Genomic DNA, 20,428 nt, shown 5'->3' with positions numbered 1-20,428 from the left:
TCTTTGTAATGGAGTCATTATAAAGTGTCTTGTAATAGGTTTTTACAGGTTAGTGAAGTTGAAAGCCTACAGGTGTTGGTCATGGTTTTTTAATCCCCTTGTGTGGGATTTTTCCATGTAAAAATCCTCTGGCTTATTTACGTACAGTTTTATTAGCATTCTCAGCAGAATCTCATAGAGGACCAGGTATTGGACTCACACAATCAAACATATGTGCCTCGAGGAACTCCATCACCTTGCTGCTAATGAATTATTTTCCATTGTCACATACAATCTCAGCAGGTATCCCGAACCGGCATATAATGTGGTCCCAGATGAGGTCAATAACTTCTTTTTCTCTGACCTTCTCGAAGTCTTGTGCTTCCACCCACTTAGAAAAATAATTAGCCATAAACAAAATAAATTTAGATTTACCTGGAGCCATTGGTAGAGGGCCGACTATATCCATTCCCCATTTCATGAAAGGCCACGGGGATAGGACCGAATGGAGTTGTTCTCCGGTCTAATGGATTATCGGTGAAAATCGTTGACACTTATCACATTTTTTGTCGAATTCCTTAGTATCATTTTCCATGATATCCCAGTAATACCCTGCTCTGATAATTTTGTGAACCAAAGAATCGGCGCCGGAGTGATTTCCACAAGTACCTTCGTGGACCACTCATAAAACATAGTTTGTGTTCCTTGGCCCTAAACATATCGCCAATGGTCCATCAAACGTTCACCTGTATAATGTTCCACCTTCATCTAATGTAAACCTAGCAGCCTTGGTTCGTAGGGCCTTCCATTTTTTATGGTCCGATGGTAGTTTACCATTCATCAAATAATCGATGTACTTATTCCTCTAGTCCCAAGTCAAACTTATTGAATTTATCTTAACATGACCCTCTTATACCACAAACCTCGATAACTGGATGACAGTACCCCAGACGATATCATCTTCTTCGACTGAGGATCCCAGATTAGCAAGTGCATCTAACTTGATGTTTTGTTCTTGAGGCACATGATGCAAGGTCCATTCCTTGAAGCGATGCAATGTTACCTATAATTTGTCTAAGTATCTCTGCATTCTATCATCTCGAAAATCGAAACTCTTGTTTACTTGGTTTACCACCAATAAGGAGTTGCATTTGGCCTCGATGACCTCTGCCTCCAACCTCTTAGCTAGTTCAAGACCTACAATCATGGCCTCGTACTCGGCCTCATTGTTAGTCAATCTTGAAGTTTTGATAGATTGTCTAATAGTACCACCTGTCGGTGGCTTCAAAACAATGCCGAGTCCGGACCCTTTCACATTCGAGGCACCATCCCTAATGTTAGTTTATATGAGTCCACCAAACTATAGAGTACCTGGTCCTCTATGAGATGATGCTTAGAATGCAGTAAAGACTGAACGTAAATAAGGCAAGAGATTTTCTACATGGAAAAATCCCACACAAGGGGATAAAAAAACCACGACCTACTCTTGTAGGCTTTTAACTCTACTAACTTGCAATCTTCCTATTACAAGCCACTTTGTAAAAACCCTATTGCAAAGACTTCAAACTAACTTGTGATGCAACCACCACAAGCCACTCTATAACTATCCTAGTTACAAAGGCTTTAAACTTATGAATATCCCTAGTTACAACATAAACTCAAAAGTTTACGAATTTTGGTTTATTCCTAAGACAACGCTTCTAAGAAAGCAAACTAGGAATTACAATGATGAACAAAATAACAAGATTACAACCCAACTACGGATGTACATAAACTCATTTAGAAGCTGATCCTTAGTGGAGTTGACTTCTTGTTCTTGACACACCATTAACTTCAATACCGGATGTATACTTTTTGTTTCTTGAGGGAATATCATTGAATGCACAAAGAATGGTGTGCCTTGCACCAGGTTGTTTTATCACAAAAAATAGCACAATGGATAGTGTTATCAACTCTTGATGCACGCTTCTTCCCAATGAGAAGTGACTGTTGTCATGTCTGTACAACCACTTCTGGGCAGTTGCATTCCAGCAGGATAGTGGACTTTGTACTTCTATCAGGACACATCAACGGACCAAGTCCTAGTTGTGTTCCTCTTCTGTGACAGTTGCTAGATGGTCACTTTCTTCTGCTATGTTCCAGCTATGTACTTGACTTGTACTTCTGTTAGAGAACCCTAAGGGAGCAGGTCCCTGCTGTGTTTCTCTTTATATTGATTGCGTACAATCACTGACTTTTGCTTGTGTCAGAGAAACCTAAGGTACCAGGTCACCAGGTCCCTGTTATGTTCCTCCCTGTGGTCATTCATCAATTTGCTGATTTTCAGACTTCGACCAGTTCACCTGAAATGTATATCCAGGTTCTCTATAAACATAAGAAGCATAAAGCCAAGACATTGAAAACCCATCAATTTCCCCCTTTTTGATGATGACAAACTTAGGTATGGACATTATTTATTTAGAGCAGAAATAACCAGATGCGATACGAGAATTACATGAAGTTCCCCCTTAATCTCAGATCTCCCTCCTTTGTGATTTTCCCTCACTTATACACAAAGCATATTACCCCCACCCACAAATTACCCCTTACCCACACACACTTTCCCCCTTTTGGCATCATTAAAAAGAATAGGTAATAAGCATAAAGAAGCCCAACACAACTAGCTTATGCAACATATGTTCACACAACATGACAGAAAAAAGAAGCCAGAGGAAATCAATAATGTACAGGCAAAGAAAGGAGAGCTGTTTTATTAATGTTTACATTGGACTGAGCAAGTCAGGAGCAGTAATGGTTAAGTTTAACATGCCATCACACAAAAAGCAAACAAAAGTAAAACAGCAGCAACAAGATTTTGGAGCAAGAAATAGCTGGATACTAAGAGGATCCTAGGGGAAGGAAGAGACAACAATGATTTTGAGAACTAAGTTCAGTCGAGCATTTGCAGACAGTTGTTCTTCAAGTAATTGAGCCCGAAGTCTATCATTTTCCTTTGTTAGTCGTGCAACTTCCTCATTAACAGAATGAGGTCCTTTAGCTGCTTGACTGAGCTTAGTTTCCAGTATGGCATTTCGAGCCCTCGGCCTTCTTACTTCCTCAAAAGTTACATTTTGAGCGTTGATCAGCTGAGAAATGGTCGAGATGCTTCCACCAACTCTTTCTATACATTCACATTCTTCTACAGTGGTCTTAGAGAATGTCTTCTTGTGTGTGCTCACTCTGGGATTTTCCAAGGGGTCCTTATAGAATCTGAACACTTGAGTGAGGAGAAAGCCATAAGGTAACCCATGATTTCCACCCTTAACATTTGCCACCTTCTGCATATGATCTATCATGATTTCTAGCAAATTGATTGGGACAAACTCATCAAGCGCTTCCATTAGGACCATATCCGATTTTGTAGCAATAGAGATCCTCTCAGAGTGGGGTAAGAGTACTTTATTGACCAGTTCAAAGAGAAGCCGATACTCAGGAAGCAATACCTTCTTATGCACCTATTCTCCCTGTTGAATAGCTTGCTCTTTCATGATAGCTCTCCGAAAGTTTACTCCACAGACACCCTTAACTGAGGACATACCTTTACACGGAATTCTGAGAACCTTTCCCAACATTGAAGCGTTGAGGACAACGTCTACTCCATTTACAAGCGCACAGATGTGATCCCCCTCAACAGTGAAAAGAGATGCATAGAAAGTCTGTATTGCATCTTCGAACACCAAAGGCATTGCTCCCTTCAAATAAGGGTTCCCATTTTTGAAATTCTACAATCTCCAAGATTTGTCTTATGCCTGCCATCTCCGAAATTGCTGGATCAAATGTACGACCCCACAACACTTTCTGAGTTCATAATCTTTGCTACCAAAGACCACCATCACAAGTCATGGACCTTATTGAACCAAGTTCTTTAACAATTTCCCTTTTTCATTTTTAGGCCCTTCGGCAGACTTTCATTTCCAGCTTGCTATCCCCACAATATTGTCCTCAGACACGGCTAGCTCAATTTGACTTTGTTTATATTTGCTGATGTTCTTCACGGAAGACCCTTTCAATTCCTCAACAGTTTCATCGGAGGCCTTTTCCATAGACTTTTGAACTATCATAGATTGTTGTACTAAAGAACCAGGTTCCTTAGAAGCATCTTTGTCTATCCGGTTTACTGACACACTCTTGATGAAATCCCTTGGATTCATTTTCCTCTTTTTCCTTGTCTTGACACTCCTCTTACTTTTTGCAATGAGGATTCAGAACTCTCTTACTGCAGTGACATGATAGTGGGTGATTTGGAGGAAGACTCTAAGAGCTTAGAGTGAACAAGAGATGCAGAAGTGAGTTTGCATGGAAGAGAATCAGGTTCATCAGAAGGCTTTTCTGAGAATATCTCATGAGCCAAGGACTCGAGGAGTGTTGTGGTTCTTACATATCCTAGGAATGGAATTTCTTCCCCTGGTACTCAGACGAGAGATATGCTCCTTCATTCATCAGACTCTCAGCAGCTATAGCCATGATGTTATGAGTTGTTTCCTTTTCTGGTGACTCCTTGAGAGTCACTAAGTCCAACATGGAGGAGTTCAGATACTGGCCAGGGGCTTCTGACACTTGAGGAGTAAAACCTCCTGTGTGTTCTTTGAGGAGATCATAGGATTAACTAGACATAGGGTTATCAAAATGATGGTAAAAAGGGTTTTATCATAAAAGGAAAAATTGTAGGAGTAGAGGAGGAGCCAGGAGTCGGTAAGGTGGTAGAAGGCATGAAATAGTGATGCTCTGGGGATGATTTCAGGGATAATAACAAAGTGGGAGTGGTGTTAATGGTGGGAGAATGAGACGATTGTTCGATTGCAATTAGATGAGTACTTGGTAGATGAGTAGATAGAGAAAGAGAGATTTGAGGAGAAGATCATAGCTATACAAAGGAGATGAAGGTTCATGACTTGTCATGAGAGAGAAAGAAAGTTTATTGGAAGAAGGGCTAATGATGAGTGGAGAGCAAAATAGATTCTGAATAGTTCTAAAAATAGCGGTAGGTTAGTGGGGAAGTGTTACCGTGTAGAGGGGATGAAAGGATTTGAAAGACAAGACATTACACGCAGACGTTGAAAAGTCGGATGATGTAGCAGTTGATTTAATTTTGTTAAAAAAAATTTGTTTTTTTTTTGTTTTGAGAGGGCATGCATAGTTAAGCACATTACTACTAACCTGAGGTACAGGAACTTGATGCCAGAACAATTTTTGAAAAAGGTTTTAGCAGCTCCTCTCTCGCAGTTATAACTGTACCTTTAGCTTCTATGATCATCATGCGTGTTTACCTACAACGGTATTGATGTGTGTTAGGCTTGGTTAGAAAACACTTTAGCTACCTTTACATGTTGTTGTCTTACATAGACAATTGATGGAGGATCAGGTTCTTCATTAGACTTTTATGACCCTATCTTCACCTTGATTGATCTAGAATATTCTCTACTCGAGGCTTTGATGCAGATATCTAGAATTTGGTTTCTGTTTTGCAATACTTTCCACAGATCAATCCCTTCTTCATATTGACCATCAAAAGATGATCCCACCCTTCAATGTGCTTGATCCTCTTGCTTTTGAAATTCTTCTTCAGTTGTTGATGAGGCCATTGAGTTTTGCTTCATTGTCTCCCAAAGATGAGGCATGAATCATGACAAGTGAACCGTTCCAAATGTGCTTTCCTTTTCCATAGAAAAACTTGCATAGTAAACATCATCATACCCAACAGGATTACAAATACTATCACCTGAGGGGTAACACAGGACCAGGTCCTGAGTTCCTCTAAGATATTTCAAACTTTTTGTGGGCAGCCTTCAAGTAGGATTCCTACAGACTTACACTTTGGATTCTATTCTGGAGTGGAGATACAGAAGAAAAGAAAATTACATGCTTATCTAACTCTAGAATAAAAGAGAGTGATTGACTTGTCACGTAGATGGAAGCCTTTGGTTTTCCAATTTGAGACAAAAGTTTGATTGAAGAAGGAGATGTGGAGGTTAAATTGATTTCCCCACACTTTGTGTTATGCTGCTTGTACAGTGCCATGAGTTGCATCTTCACTCTTCCTTCAGCTTCAGTGGTAGTAGGTGACATACCAGGTTCTTAGTGAGACATGGAGGATGATGTTGCGTTGTCTTTCGCCAGTCTCCTTCATCTTACTCATTTTATCATCCTCCCTATTTGAAGCCTTAGATATTTCTTAGAGACAGGGTTAGTTCATCATATTGATCATTGTCACACCTACTTTTTACCTACACCCCCGGGGTGTAAGGGAGTTTTTTTCAATTTAAGTGACAATCGAAACGAGATGATATTTATTAAAATTCAGAGTCACCACTTGGGATAATTTATGGTGTCCCAAGTCACCGGTTTAAAATCCCGAATCGAGGAAAAGAATGACTCTGTTTAACAGTTCGCGAACCAGAAATCCAGGTAAGGAATTCTGTTAACCCGAGAGAAGGTGTTAGGCATTCCCGAGTTCCGTGGTTCCAGCACGGTCGCTAAACTGTTATCAACGGTTAAATTATCTGATTTCAAAACCGTTATAAACCTGTGTATTTTTACTTTAAATCGCTTTTATTTAATTAATTAAAGGAAGATTGCAACGTCATTTAAAATATGTTTCAAACCACGTCACATAAATACACCCGCAGTTCGCAACACATTTCAGCTAACGTTGAGATTTGGATTTGGGTCACATAAATGTGCACCCAAGTTTAGGAAGGTAAATTATTAAATAGCGCGCCTAAAGCAACTACGCATTAGCAACTATGTGAGGGCCATGGAAATTCAACTAGGTGGCACGCCTCGAATTCTAAAGATCAAAACAAGATTAATTAAATGAGGGCAATGCAATTGTCATTTTTATTTGGCATGGCGCACCTCAATTCTAATTTAAAAAAAAATAAATTATATTTAGAAGGGCCATGAGCTATTTATGTTGTCTACTATAGCACATCTCCAAAAAGTCAAGCTAATTAATAAAACTCAAGGAATTCAAAAAGCCTTTTATGCCAAGTTTGAACTTACGCTATAAGAACAAATAATTAAAAGTCCAATCATCTTTCAAACCTGGGCCCAAAAAGGAGCCCAATTGCTTATTGCGCATGCTACTAAATCAATGATTTTTGATGACTTAAACTAAATTACACATGCAGTCCAACATTAAAAATGTAGGCAACTGTAGTGATGGGACTCAAGATAGAACCCCTGCGAAAACTCAAGACTACACATAGCCCTTTAGAATTAAATATTGATCCCATGAAGCACACATGATAGCAAGAACTGTTGTTGTCTATTTCCAAATGATTTCAAGGTTTTGGGCTGAAATTAAACCCAAATCTAACAAGGTAAGAGGAGATGTTAACGTGTGGATCCTGGATCGAGTCCCTGCGAGCTCAAATTAATCCAACTATAGAAATTGGATCCCAAACTTATTATGCTAATTTAAGATGCTCTTCAATTAATACCAACAGTCCCGTCTTTGAATTTTTGATTACCTAAACGGGGAACAATAAAAAAATTGATTTGTAGGAAAATTAAAACAAACTGATATATAAATCAAATTATATTTATCATGAATACATGACTGAACCTCACACATCTACCAATTCTGCATTTAACAATATACCAAAATACTTTAAACATAATAGAATATACATCATTCACTTTCACCTCTAACTTATAATTTTCATAATAGCTGTTCTAATACAAATTCACCTACAAACAAGAGCACCTATTTCAACCAAAATTAGAGCTAAAACTCAGGTGTTTCAAGAAGTATGTTGCTGCATTACCTTGACAGTTCCAAAATACCATATCCTTAGCCAACATGGTTTAATCACAACACTTAGCTAAGGGTCAATATTTTTTATCAAGTTCCTTGCCTCAACAGTCCAAAACCAACTATAACAACAAGAACTTTAGAAGCAAGTAAAATTATCGCAAAGGCTATACTAACTTCAACATAGGCAAGTTGACTAATAGCTCCCATGTGAGCATACAACATGTCAATTAAATAAAAAAAATGAAACTAAACTAATAGATTTGAATGTGCAGAAGCCTCATTTGGAACTTCGGATTTCATTTTATTTCAATATCGAAACCTCATGTGAGATAAATCTAGGAACATGTACCTGGAATATGAAATGTAGGAAAGCAAATGAATGTCAGTAACCAGGCAGCACATCAGTAGAAACTCAGCAACCAACAGAACCAATTTGAACAAAAAATTTATATGCAGCAAGCCCAGAAAAGTTTGATCGAACAGTGAACTTCAACATATCAAACCAGAATTTTACAAACCCATCTCAAACTAACAAAAAATGTACAAATGATCAATGAAACAGTAAAAATAGTATAGCCTTTTAATTTTTCAGATTATTTCTCTTCAATCTCCTCTGTTTCTTTTCTCTCTGGATTTCTATCTCTCTTCTTTTCTCCTCACTCCTTTTTCAAAGTATTCAGCACTCAGTCCTTTATATGAACTCAGTGCCTATCCCTATCAAAATGTTCTACTTTTTTTCTTCCCTCCTAACTCTCTGTATTCTTCAGCCTTTTATAGGCATTCAATTAATGCCATCCCTATTACGAGTGTCCCTTCTCTTATTTTAATTATCCCCACTAACTTATTTTCTCTAAATTAATCAAATAGTGTCATTCCCATTATCAATTTCATATTTTTATTTCTTAATTGTCTCCACTAGCCTAGTGCCTTTAATTAATTCGGTAGTGCAATTTATACCCGACCACTATTGAGAAGCTTCCTAGGTTAGATAAATAATTGAATCAAACTTACAATAATCAATTCTTATCAACAACAAATTATCAGAGTAATGTTAGTTAAATCGACTCAATGATTAACAAGATATGACTGATAATACCATTAAGGAAACAAATAACATATTCACAATCAACAAAACCCCATGGATGGAAGCTATTTTAAACCTACAGATTGGTCGAGTTTTAATTGAAATCGACCAGAAAAAAAAAAAGAAAAAGAAATGAGGAAAGATGAACCACGGAATATTACTAATCGAGAATAAATAATAAACTCTGAAAACTTACCAGCCAGGCTCGAACTTAGAATTGGCACTCTAAATCAACCCAAAATAATACCAAACATTTGTTCTTGGTGAATAACAAACGAGCGTCATTATTTTGTAATGAAACAGGCTTGAATAAGGCCAGAAATCCATCCAAATGATCTTTCATGCACTGGTCAGCATTTAGGGTTCTAAGGCTCGAACTCAGATTTCGATATTTGAAGAGTTGTAGGCGGATTCGAAGGAAACTGAGTGGGTATTTGGGTTGAGGGGGGTCTGGGGGTTCCGGGGTGTAAATTTGGGGGTGCTTGGGTAAGTTAGGCTCGGGGTCAGATCTTCGATCTGAGATTCGAAGGATTTTAGGAATGTTCGAGGGAAACTAGTCTGGGATTTGGAAAAAGGAGACAGAGGGGATTGTATGGTGTAATTTTGGGGTTGTTTGGTGGTTGTCCCCTACCGTGGACGATTTCTGGCGGGCGGAAAGCGGCGGAGTGAGGCGGTGATTTTGTTGTTCTCTAAAGATGGATGAGAGAGAGGAGGGGGGGTTCTGAGGGTAGGGTCTAATCGGTTAGGGGTATGCTAAAGGGGTAATTAGATTAGGGTCGTTGGATGATAAGAATCCAACGGCCATGATTGATCTTTTAATGAAACGGGGTCATTTGGTGTAGCAACTGGGGCGGACCGGGTTGGGGAAGATGGGTTGAGTCGGGTAACGGGTGAAGCTCGAGACCGTTCGATCAAAGGAGATCGACGGTCCTGATCAAAACTTATCCAAACGACGTCGTTTAGGTGGCAACGGGGCTGGACTGGGTTAGGATGGGTTTGGGCTGGACTGTGGTGGGTTTCAGGTGTATTTGATTTGGGCCTCTTAAATTAAATTGAATTTGGCCCAAATTTGATTTCCTTCTCTTTAATTCTTTTTCTTTTCTTTTATATTTTTTTTCCGAAAAATTAAAACTAAAATCCTTAATTAAATTATAAAACTAAATCATCCTATCAAAAATACTAATTAATTCTAAATAATAATTATCCCAAATGTTATTTACCAAATCAAAAAAGAAAATCACGAAATTTCGACATTAAACACTAAAATTGCAAAATATGTTATTTATGAATTTTTCCATTTTTGTAAAACAACAATTCACTTAATTAATCTAAAAAATGTAAAATTAAATCCTAAATGCAGATACTATATTTTTGTATTTTTAATGCATTAAACATGTACACAAACATATGCAAACAATCAGGATAATACCATAATAATTCCTAAAAATAACACATAATTAAAGAAAAGACCTAATTTTGGGAATTCTTTTGGAGTAATTCGTATGAGGCAAAAATCACGTGCTCACAATCATCAACGTTTTTTTTTGGGAACAAGGGGAGTGTCTTGTTAAATACCCCATGAGCACCTTTTACCATTTAGTGTGCCCTTTGTTGGAGACTTTGTGGCCTTGTTTTGTGGATTATACCCCAGAAGGATTCCTTCGCTCGTCTTTTGCATTGAGCTTCCCTAGTTGATCCTTCCTGTTGTCGAGAACATGGCATTTTCCTCCATTTGGCAGCTCATGGTGGGTTTTGATTCAGGAGGGACCTGATCCGACACCTGTTCTCCACGTAGATATCAGTATTTACTGCTTTTGCCCATAATTTCTTGGGGATTCCATAGTCGATGAGCATTGTCCATGCAACATTTTCCAGTTCCGTTCTTTCTTTAAGCAATACCATTTTGTTGTGGAGTCCTTGAGTGTTGAGAAATTGTGCATGATCCCTCGTTCCCCCTCCTCCTTCATTTTGTGAACTCATGTCCAGGTGACACTTGAGTTTGGCAGACCACAAACCAGGTCCTGCTGAGTTAATATATTCGGAGGTTAGAAGTTTGCATATACCAATTCTTCATGCCATGGTTGCGACTTCACTCATCTCATACCACCAGCTAGTGGAGATTCATAATTAGTTAGAGTGGATGTTGTTGTTTCCTTTGTCCACTGAGACCACTTGGCGAGTTATCAGATTGGTGATTGCACTTTTTAGTCCATTCACATAGTGCACGTTCCCACTTGAGTGACAAAAGAACCTTTCTACCTTTTCATTCACTGAGAATGTACCCTTTACTTCCTTCTTAAGGATACATTCCCTTCCTGCAGGGCTTTCAGTGAGAAGAGATTCATGATGTTTTCAGCTGTGTGCTTTAAGCATCCACTATCCATAGTCCATCGTAGTCCGCTTCCACTCGTTGTTCCCTGCTCATGCAAATCAAGGGTTAGATTTAGGAACCCAAACTAGTTTGGGTCCCTTGATATGATAAAAAGGATAAATGAGGATTTTCCTAGTCCATGCAAGCAACATCTGCTTTTTGCGAGTGGTACCAGGTCCTTTGTTAGTAGTCACTCCATCAGTAAACACTTTGTTTTTCGGAGCAGACTGAACCCTGGCCTAGAAATTTTCTTTAAAATGCCCATTGTTCCCACAGTGGGTACATAGCCAGTTATCAGGTACAATGACATACTTGTTGTGCGAGTTATAGGGAGTTTTCTCCCTTTGGAACCCGATGCCCTGCTTGTTCCCACTGTTGTTGAGATACATGGCAGTGCATCTGAGGACCAGGTCCACTTTAGAGATTTCTCAAGATCATTTCTTATTTTCTGCAATTCAGCTTGAAGTTCTTGATTTCTCTCGAGTTCACTACAAAGACTGGTTTTCACAACAGTTAACTCTTTTTCAAGGATGATGTGAGTATCACTCGCTACTTTCTTTCCTTTCCCAAGACTTACATTCCTATGTTCTCTATTGAGTCCCTCAATGGTTACCTCTAGATCGGTGCATATTATTAATAGGTCATCCCTTTCTTCTTCAGTAGATGCAACTTTTTCTTTTAAGGTGTGTGTCTCATTGTTAAGGCCTTCTATTGTTTCTTTTAGATCAACAACTACAACCATCAGATCGTCTCTCTAATTTTCAACACTAGTTATTCTTTCATTCAAGGCTTCCTTTTCTTTTTCAAGATTAGCTATGGTCTCATTGAAGTCCACTACACAGACCAATAGATCATCTCTAGATTGCTCTGCCTCTACTAGTTCTATGGTCAGGATCTCCTTATCATTTATAAGTCTATAATAGGCATCAATTAGGACATTAGATAAAAACCTTAGCTTCTTAAAAGAATAGGATTTCATATTTCTCTGAACATCCCTGAAGTTTACCTTATCGTATTCATCATCGTCATCTGACTGAGCCATCAGCGCGAACAGTGAATCGTACTTCGTTGCTTTAGTTTCACTGCCATCATGGAACTATTTTCTGCATCTGATTCCCGTTTGGATTCACTTGAGGAGTCTCCCCAAGTAGCAAGAGTTTGTTTAACGATATTGTCTGCAGCACTTTTTTTATTGAATCTTTTATCTAGAACCAGGTTCCTTTTTCCTGCTTTGTCAAGATTTTTCTTGTATTGCTCCTGTTTCGTGGGTGTCCAGTCTTTGAGGAAATGCCCTAACTTTCCACATCTGTGACAGAGATCGTTGTTCCTTGTTTTACTTGAACTGCCCCACTTTGGTATACCACCATTTCTTCGAACCACCTTTTGAAATCTCTTAGTAAGATAGGCCATGTCACTATCTTCATCACTTGAATCACTGCTTTTAGCCTTAAAGAGTAGGTTCTTTTCCTTCTTGGGCTCTCTTCTTTCACTGTCTTTATTTATTTTCATCTCTCATGTCTTCAGATTACCAATCAACTCATCCATGGTCAGAGCCTGTAGATCTTTAGTTCAATGATGGCATTTACCTTACTTTCCCGAGACCCAGGTAGAACACTGAGGATTTTCCTTACAAGCTTGTTTCTGGGAATGACATCTCCAAGTGAGTGAAGCTTATTTATGATAGAGGTGAATCTGGTGTGCATATCTTGTATGACTCATCATCCTTCATCCTGAAGAGCTCATATTCAGTGGTGAGCATATTGATCTTGGATTGTTTGACGTGAGTAGTTACTTCGTGTGTGGTTTGTAAAGCTTCCCATATTTCTTTGGCAGTATCACAAGCTGATACTCTGTTGTACTCATCAGGTCCTATGCCACACATCAAGATTTTCTTGGCATGATAGTTCTTTTCTACAGCTTTTTTGTCAATCTCGTTGTACTCTCTTCTCCCTTTGGTAACAATGGCCCTGTTTCTTCAAGCATCTTCATGGGAACATGTGGACCATCACAAATGATGTCCCACAACTCTGAATCTTCTACCATCATGCATACGAGTCTTCCACCGGCCATAGTATTGACCATTGAATTTGGGAGGTCCATAGGTTGATTGTCCTTCTTCAAAGTTTGGTGGAGCAGCCATTGAGAATCCTTCCAATGTGTTAGCGTGATAGGAGAAACCTACTCTGATACCAATTGTTAGTTTATATGAGTCCACCAAACTATAGAGTACCTAGTCCTCTATGAGATGATGCTTAGAATGCAGTAAAGACTGAACGTAAAGAAGGCAAGATATTTTCTACGTGGAAAAATCCCACACAAGGGTATCAAAAAATCATGACCTACTCTTGTAGGATTTTAACTCTACTAACTTGCAATCTCCCTATTACAATCCACTTTACAAAAACCCTATTGCAAAGACTTCAAATTAACTTGTGATGCAACCACCATAAGCCACTCTATAACTATCCTAGTTACAAAGGCTTTAAACTTATGACTATCCCTAGTCACAACATAAACTCAGAAGTTTACGAAATTCGGTTTGTTCCTAAGAAAACGCTTCTAAGAAAGCAAACTAGGAATTACAATGACGAACAAATAACAAGATGACAACGCAACTACGGATGTACATAAACTCATTTAGAAGCTGATCCTTAGTGGAGTTGTTTTCTTAGTCTTGACACACCAGTCACTTCAATACGGGATAAATACTTTTTGTTTCTTGAGAGAATATCACTGAATGCACAATGAATGGTGTGCCTTGCACCAGGTTATTTTATCACAAAAGATAGCACAATGGATAGTGTTGTCAACTCTTAGTGCACGCTTCTTCCGAATGAGAAGTGACTATTGTACTGTCTGCACAGCCACTTCTAGGCAGTTGCATTCTAGCTGGATAGTGGACTTTGTACTTCTGTCAGGACACACCAATGGACTAGGTCCTAGTCGTGTTCCTCTTCTATGACAGTTGCTAGATGATCACTTTCTTCTGCTACGTTCCAGTTGTGTGCTTGACTTGTATTTCTGTCAAAGAACCCTAAGGGAGCAGGTCCCTATTGTGTTTCTCCTTATATTGATTGTGTATAGTCACTGACTTGTGCTTGTGTCAGATAACCCTAAGGGACCAGGTCACCAGGTCCCTGTTGTGTTCCTCCCTGTGGTAGTTCATCCATTTGTTGATTTTTAGACTTCGACCAGTTCACATGAAATGTATATCCACGTTCTCTATCTGGTTCTTCGTGACAAGTTTGTTAGATCATCAAAACATAAGAATCATAAATCCAAGACATTGAAAACAAATCACCTTAAAAGGGTCCACACCCCGATGATGTACCCAATCCCATCAAGAAATTCTTCTTCTACTTCGGGTACGAGGCTCGGCGTAAAATTGGCCACTAAGTCAGCCAAGATCTGGGACTTGATAGCCGTTCGGGGTTGATATTCAATATTGTAGCCACTTAGTTTGACTGTCCACTTGGCCAATCGACCCAAAAATTCGAGCTTATGTAAGATATTTCGGAGAGGATAAGTGGTTAATACATATGGGATGACATTGAAAATATGTCTTCAATTTTCTAGATGCGCTGATTAATGCAAGTACTAATTTTTCTAAGTGAGGGTATCTAGTTTCAGCAGCTCCTAGAATTTGTCTTACGTAATAAATAGGGAATTGTGTACCTTGATTTTCTCGAACTAGTACCCTATTTACCGCTATCTCGGATACTGCCAAATATAGGTTAAGTTTTTCATCTACCTTCAGCGGACTTGATAAGTATCGCTTTAGTACTTCCAAGGCTTGTTGCCATTTCGGGGTCCATGCAAAATCCTTTTTGTTTTGCAAGGAAAAGAACCGGTGGCTTCAATCTGATGACCTTGAAATGAATCGACCCAAAGCAACAATTCGGCCTATTAGCCTTTGCACAGCCTTCACATTATCCATGATCATGATATCCTCAATGGCCTTGATCTTGTCGGGGTTGATTTTGTTTCTCCGATTCGACACCATGAAGCCGAGGAACTTGCCCGAGCCGACTCCAAATGCATATTTCTTTGGGTTAAGCTTCATATTATATTCCCTCAAGATTTTGAATATTTCCTATAAATGAGCTAAATGGTCTTCTACGCGCAGGGACTTAACTAACATATCATCAATGCCCACTTCCATTGTTTTACCTATTTTTTCTTAAAACATTTTGTAACTAGGATAGTTATAGAGTGCCTTGTGATGAGAGCATCATAAGTTAGTTGTAGTCTTTGCAATAGGGTTATTGTAAAGTGGCTTGTAATAGGGAGATTCCAAGTTAGTGAAGTTAAAAGCCTACAGGTGTAGGTCGTGGTTATTTGATCCCTTTGTGTGGGATTTTTTCACGTAAAAATCTTTTGCCTTATTTACATTCAGCTTTACTAGCATTCACAACAGAACCCGATAAAGGACCAGGTACTCTACTATTTGGTGGATTCACACAAACTTAGCACTGTACCAAACTGATATAGGATCAGATCGCTATACAGTTTGGTTCATCAGTATTTTCAGAAGAAATAGATAGAGAACCCTGTTCTCTATACAGTCTGGTGGATACACAGAAACTAACAAGTGGTATCAGAGTAGGTTCTTCCTATTAGGCTAACACCTACGAAGGATACTCATGGCTGCTCCACCAATTTTTGAAAGGAGAGAACCAAAGAAGGAAAAGTACCTAGTACTTAAAGCTGATAACAATGACTCAAGTGAGGAAGACAGTGACATTGGTTACCTAACCAAAAGAATTCAGAAGATGGTTGGAAGAAATGGATATATGCTAAAAAGGGGCAGCTCCAGCAAACCAAAAAACTATGATCTCTGTCCTAAGTGTGGAAAGCCTGGACACTTCACCAAAGACTATCCTCTCTTGAAGCAAGAGTTCTCTAAGAATAAGTCTGAAAAAACAGCTAAGTGGAACTTGATGCCCTTCAAGGACCACAACAAAAAGAGACATGCTTGCAACGTGGTGAAACAAGCTCTTGCATTTGGTGAGTCTGAAGATAAAACTGATGGTGGTGATAGCTCCATGATGACAAGTGAAGGCGAGGAAAATAAATATGACTAAACCTTTGCGTTGATGGCACAAACAGATGATGATGAAGATGATGGCAACAATGAGGTAAATTTCAGGGATGTTCAGAGAAATTTGAAATCCTATTCTCCAAGAAGAATAATATCTTTAGCTAATGTATTAATCAAAGCCTTTCATAGTTTTGTAGAGGATAGGGATTCTTTGACCTTAGAGTTAGCAGAATCTGAACAAACTAGAGACGACTTAGTGGCTGTTGTTACTGACCATAAGAAAACCATTGAAATTTTCAGAAAAGAAAAGAATGATCTTTTGGCAGAAATTACAGACCTAAGGGAAAAAATAGTGAAACCTTGGACTAATTTAAAACCTGTAAAATCTGGAAAAGGAAAGGAGATAGCTAGTGAGGAACACATTAGGCTTGAAAAGGAGTTAAAAGCTGCTAGAACTAGGATATATGGTGAACTTGAGAAAAATAGGCAGCTTCAAGCTGAATTGAAGAGAGTAAAAAGGGATCTTGAGAAATCTCTCAAGTTGACCTGGTCCTCAGATGTTGTCACTATCATGTACTTTAATAATAGTGGAAACAGGCAAGGAATCGGGTTCCAAAAGGAGAAAACTCCTAACAACCCTCACAGCAAGTACGTCACAGTTCCTGATAACTGGCTGCGTACCCACTATGGGAACAATGGGCACTTCAAAGAAAATTGCCAGGCCAGGGCTCAATCTATTCAGAGAAACAAAGTGTTTGCTGACAAAGTGACTACTAACAGGGGACCAGGTACCGCTCGCAAGAAACCAATGTTGCTTTCATGGACTAGAAAAGCCCTTATCCATCCCTTTTATCATAACAAGGGACCAAAACTAGTTTGGGTTCCTAAATCTAACCCATAATTTAGATGTGTAGGGAACAGTGGGAGGAAGCGAACTGCAATGGATCATGGACAGTAGATGCTTAAAGCACATGACTGGAAATACTATGGATTTTCTCTCACCGAAAGCGCTACAAGGAAGGGATGTACCCTTTGGAAAATGGAAAGAAGGGGTACATTATAGGTATGGGGAAGAAAACAAGGTAGAAGTTCGTGTCTAAGCTGGTTGAGCTGCTTGAATGTAGTTGATAATGATTCGAAGACATGGCATAATAGATTAGGGGGATACAAGTTTCGCACTTCTGGAGATATTGATGAAGAAGGACCTGGTCCATGATCTGTCAAAATTCAAAGTTCGAAGAACACGGAGCATGCAATTCCTATGGGAATACTGAGCAGGAGTGAAAAAAGGCGCATGATCAGACCTCTCCTGAACAAAACCCCCTATGAGTTACTGACTGGAAGGAAACCTAAGCTGATTCATCTGAGAACCTTTGGATAAAAATACTGAGCTTCTGTGTTATCAACAACGGGAAGAACAAACTTTGGAAGTTTGATGCAAAAAGCGATGAAGGAATCCTTCTAGGATACTCCCCTCAAAGCAAAGCCCACAAAGTTTACAACAAAATGGCATACTGTGTGGAGGAAGTGTTCATGTGCTATTCAATAAGACATCCTCCTCTAAAAAGGAGTAAACAATGATGATTACGATAATGAACCATTTTTGGTCCCTGGGAAATATTTGGAGCTTCAAATGGGAAGGCTAATTTGATGAGTAAGATAAAGGAGACAGGTGAGAGACAATGCAACATCTTCTTCTACTTCTGAAGAGGAACTTGGTACTTCCATTACTACCCCTAAAACAGAAGAAAGAGTTGGAGATGCAGTACAAGGCACTCCCCAAGTAACTGAACAAGGAGTGTAGGGTAATCCATTTAACTTACCCAGTTTCTCTACCAATCAATCTTCAGTCCTAAATAATAAATACAAAAGCTCCCATTCACTTGATAATATAATCACCCCTTGATTTTGGAGTTCAGACAAGATCAAAAACCAGAAATTCCCGAGCCTTCCCAGCATTTCTATCCCAAAAAGAACCCAAAAATATCAAGGAAGCCTTGTTGGATATAGACTGGATTACTGAAATGCAAGAGGAACTGCATCATCTTGAAAGAAACGAGGTATGGCACCCGGTACCTAGATGGCACCTGGTACCTAGACCCTTAGACAAAACCATCATAGGGACCAGGTGGGTATTTAGGAATGAGCTTGATGAACATGGAAATTGTAGAAGGAGCAAAGCAAGGCTTGTTGTCCAAGGATTCAATCAAGAGGAAGGGATAGATTATGATGAGATTTTTAGCCTAGTAGCTCGCATGGAAGCTATTAGGATCCACATTGCCTTTGCTTCACATATGGAATTCGCCTTATTCCAAATAGATGTGAAGAGTGCCTTCCTGAATGGTTTTCTCAAAGAAGAAGTCTATATCAAGCTACCTCCAGGCTTTTGAACATCATATACATCCTGAACATGTATTAAAAATTGGATAAGGCACTCTATGGATTGAACCAGGCCCTAGAGCCTGGTACGAGAGATTATCCAAGTTTCTCTAGGGAAAATGGCTTCACAAGAGGAAAGATTGACAATACATTGTCTTTGAAGAAATAGGGAAGGAACCTGCTCATTGATCAAATTTATGTGGATGACATCATATTTGGAGCGACAGCTAACCCATTATGTGAAGAATTTGCTAAACTACATGGAAGTGAGTTTTAAATGAGTACGATGGGGGAACTGAATGTCTTCCTAGGATTTTAAGTGAAGCAGTCCATAAATGGAATGTGTATCAGTCAGAAATGCATCAAAGTACTCTTGAAAATGTTTGACATGGAAATCCTTGGATCTCTACTTTACCTTACTGCAAGCATGATAGACATTGTATTTGGTGTGAGATTATGTTCAAGGTTCCAATCAAATTCTAAGGAATCTCATCTGAAGGTTGCTAAGAGAACTCTGAGATATTTTAAGGGCACATAGAACCTGGTTCTGTACTATCCTTCAGAAGACAATTTCAATCTTATTGGTTATGATGATGCTGATTATGCAGGCTATATGGTGGACAGGAAAAGCATATCTAGAATAGATCATTTCCTTGGATCATGTTTTATCTCATGGGGTACAAGGAAACAAAACTCAATAGCTCTCTCAACAGTTGAAGGAGAATATGTTGCAGCTGCCACGTGATGTGCTCATTCACTGTGGATCAAGGGACAATATGGAAAAGAGTCTTATTTGTATAAGATTTTGTTGCACAACAGTATCAAATTGTAGATATCTTCACCAAAGCTCTGAGTAGGTAACACTTTGAGAAACAACATGGCACTGGGATTACTTAAACCTAATTGAGAACCTGGTTCTACTGACATGACTATGATAGTCACTCTAAGGTAAAATTGGCTAAAGTGTTTTCTGATTAGGCCTAACTCACATCTATACCATTGCAGGTAAACACGCATGATGATCATAGAAGCTAAAGGTACAGAGTTGAACTTTAGAGGAGAGCTACAAAAACCCTTTTACAAAAACAGGTCAGGAACCTAGTTCCTGCACCATAGGTTAGTACTAATGTGTTTTTCGCATGGTTGTTCCAAGAAAAAGGATAGCAAAATTGTTTACCGTGAAAATGGTAATGACAATTAAATTTGTAAATAGGATTCTAAAAATATATGATCTATTTTTATGGTAGTTGTTAGAGCAGTAGATGCTTAGAGACTGAAGTTTAACGAAGAGATTCAAGCTAAAATGGGGCAGTAATCAAACCATGGGGCTTGCCGCCCGAGCCTCGGGTTGGTCAATGAAGAAGCCTTGGGGTTGATTCCCAGCTCAATCTCGAGCTATCGAAAGCAGTTAGGAATGGGATAACAGTTAAGATATGTTTAAACAAGGCTCTTTATGGTCGATACCAAGCAATAAATGAAGAACAAGTATGAAACTAATAACGCTAAGAGTAACCTCGAGCTAGTAAGGACGAGCAAGTTAGAGAAAAAAAAGAGAGAGAGAGATATTATTGATCTTGTGGAGAAATAGTTGGAGCAACCTCAGCCCTTTACAAAGTGGCATGGATTCCCTTTATATAGGAGAGGGAATACAATATAGTATAGAGTGCATTAAATGTAAAGATATGAGGATGGGACGGCTAGGCACGATGCTAGACCATGCTGATGCTTGCTGCTTGTCTCGAGAATTCCCTACCCTTAGAACCTTTGTTGGGTCAC

This window comes from Nicotiana tabacum, chromosome 1 (assembly GCF_000715075.1).
Source record: "Nicotiana tabacum cultivar K326 chromosome 1, ASM71507v2, whole genome shotgun sequence".
Taxonomy (NCBI): domain Eukaryota; kingdom Viridiplantae; phylum Streptophyta; class Magnoliopsida; order Solanales; family Solanaceae; genus Nicotiana; species Nicotiana tabacum.
This window is presented reverse-complemented; position numbering follows the sequence as displayed.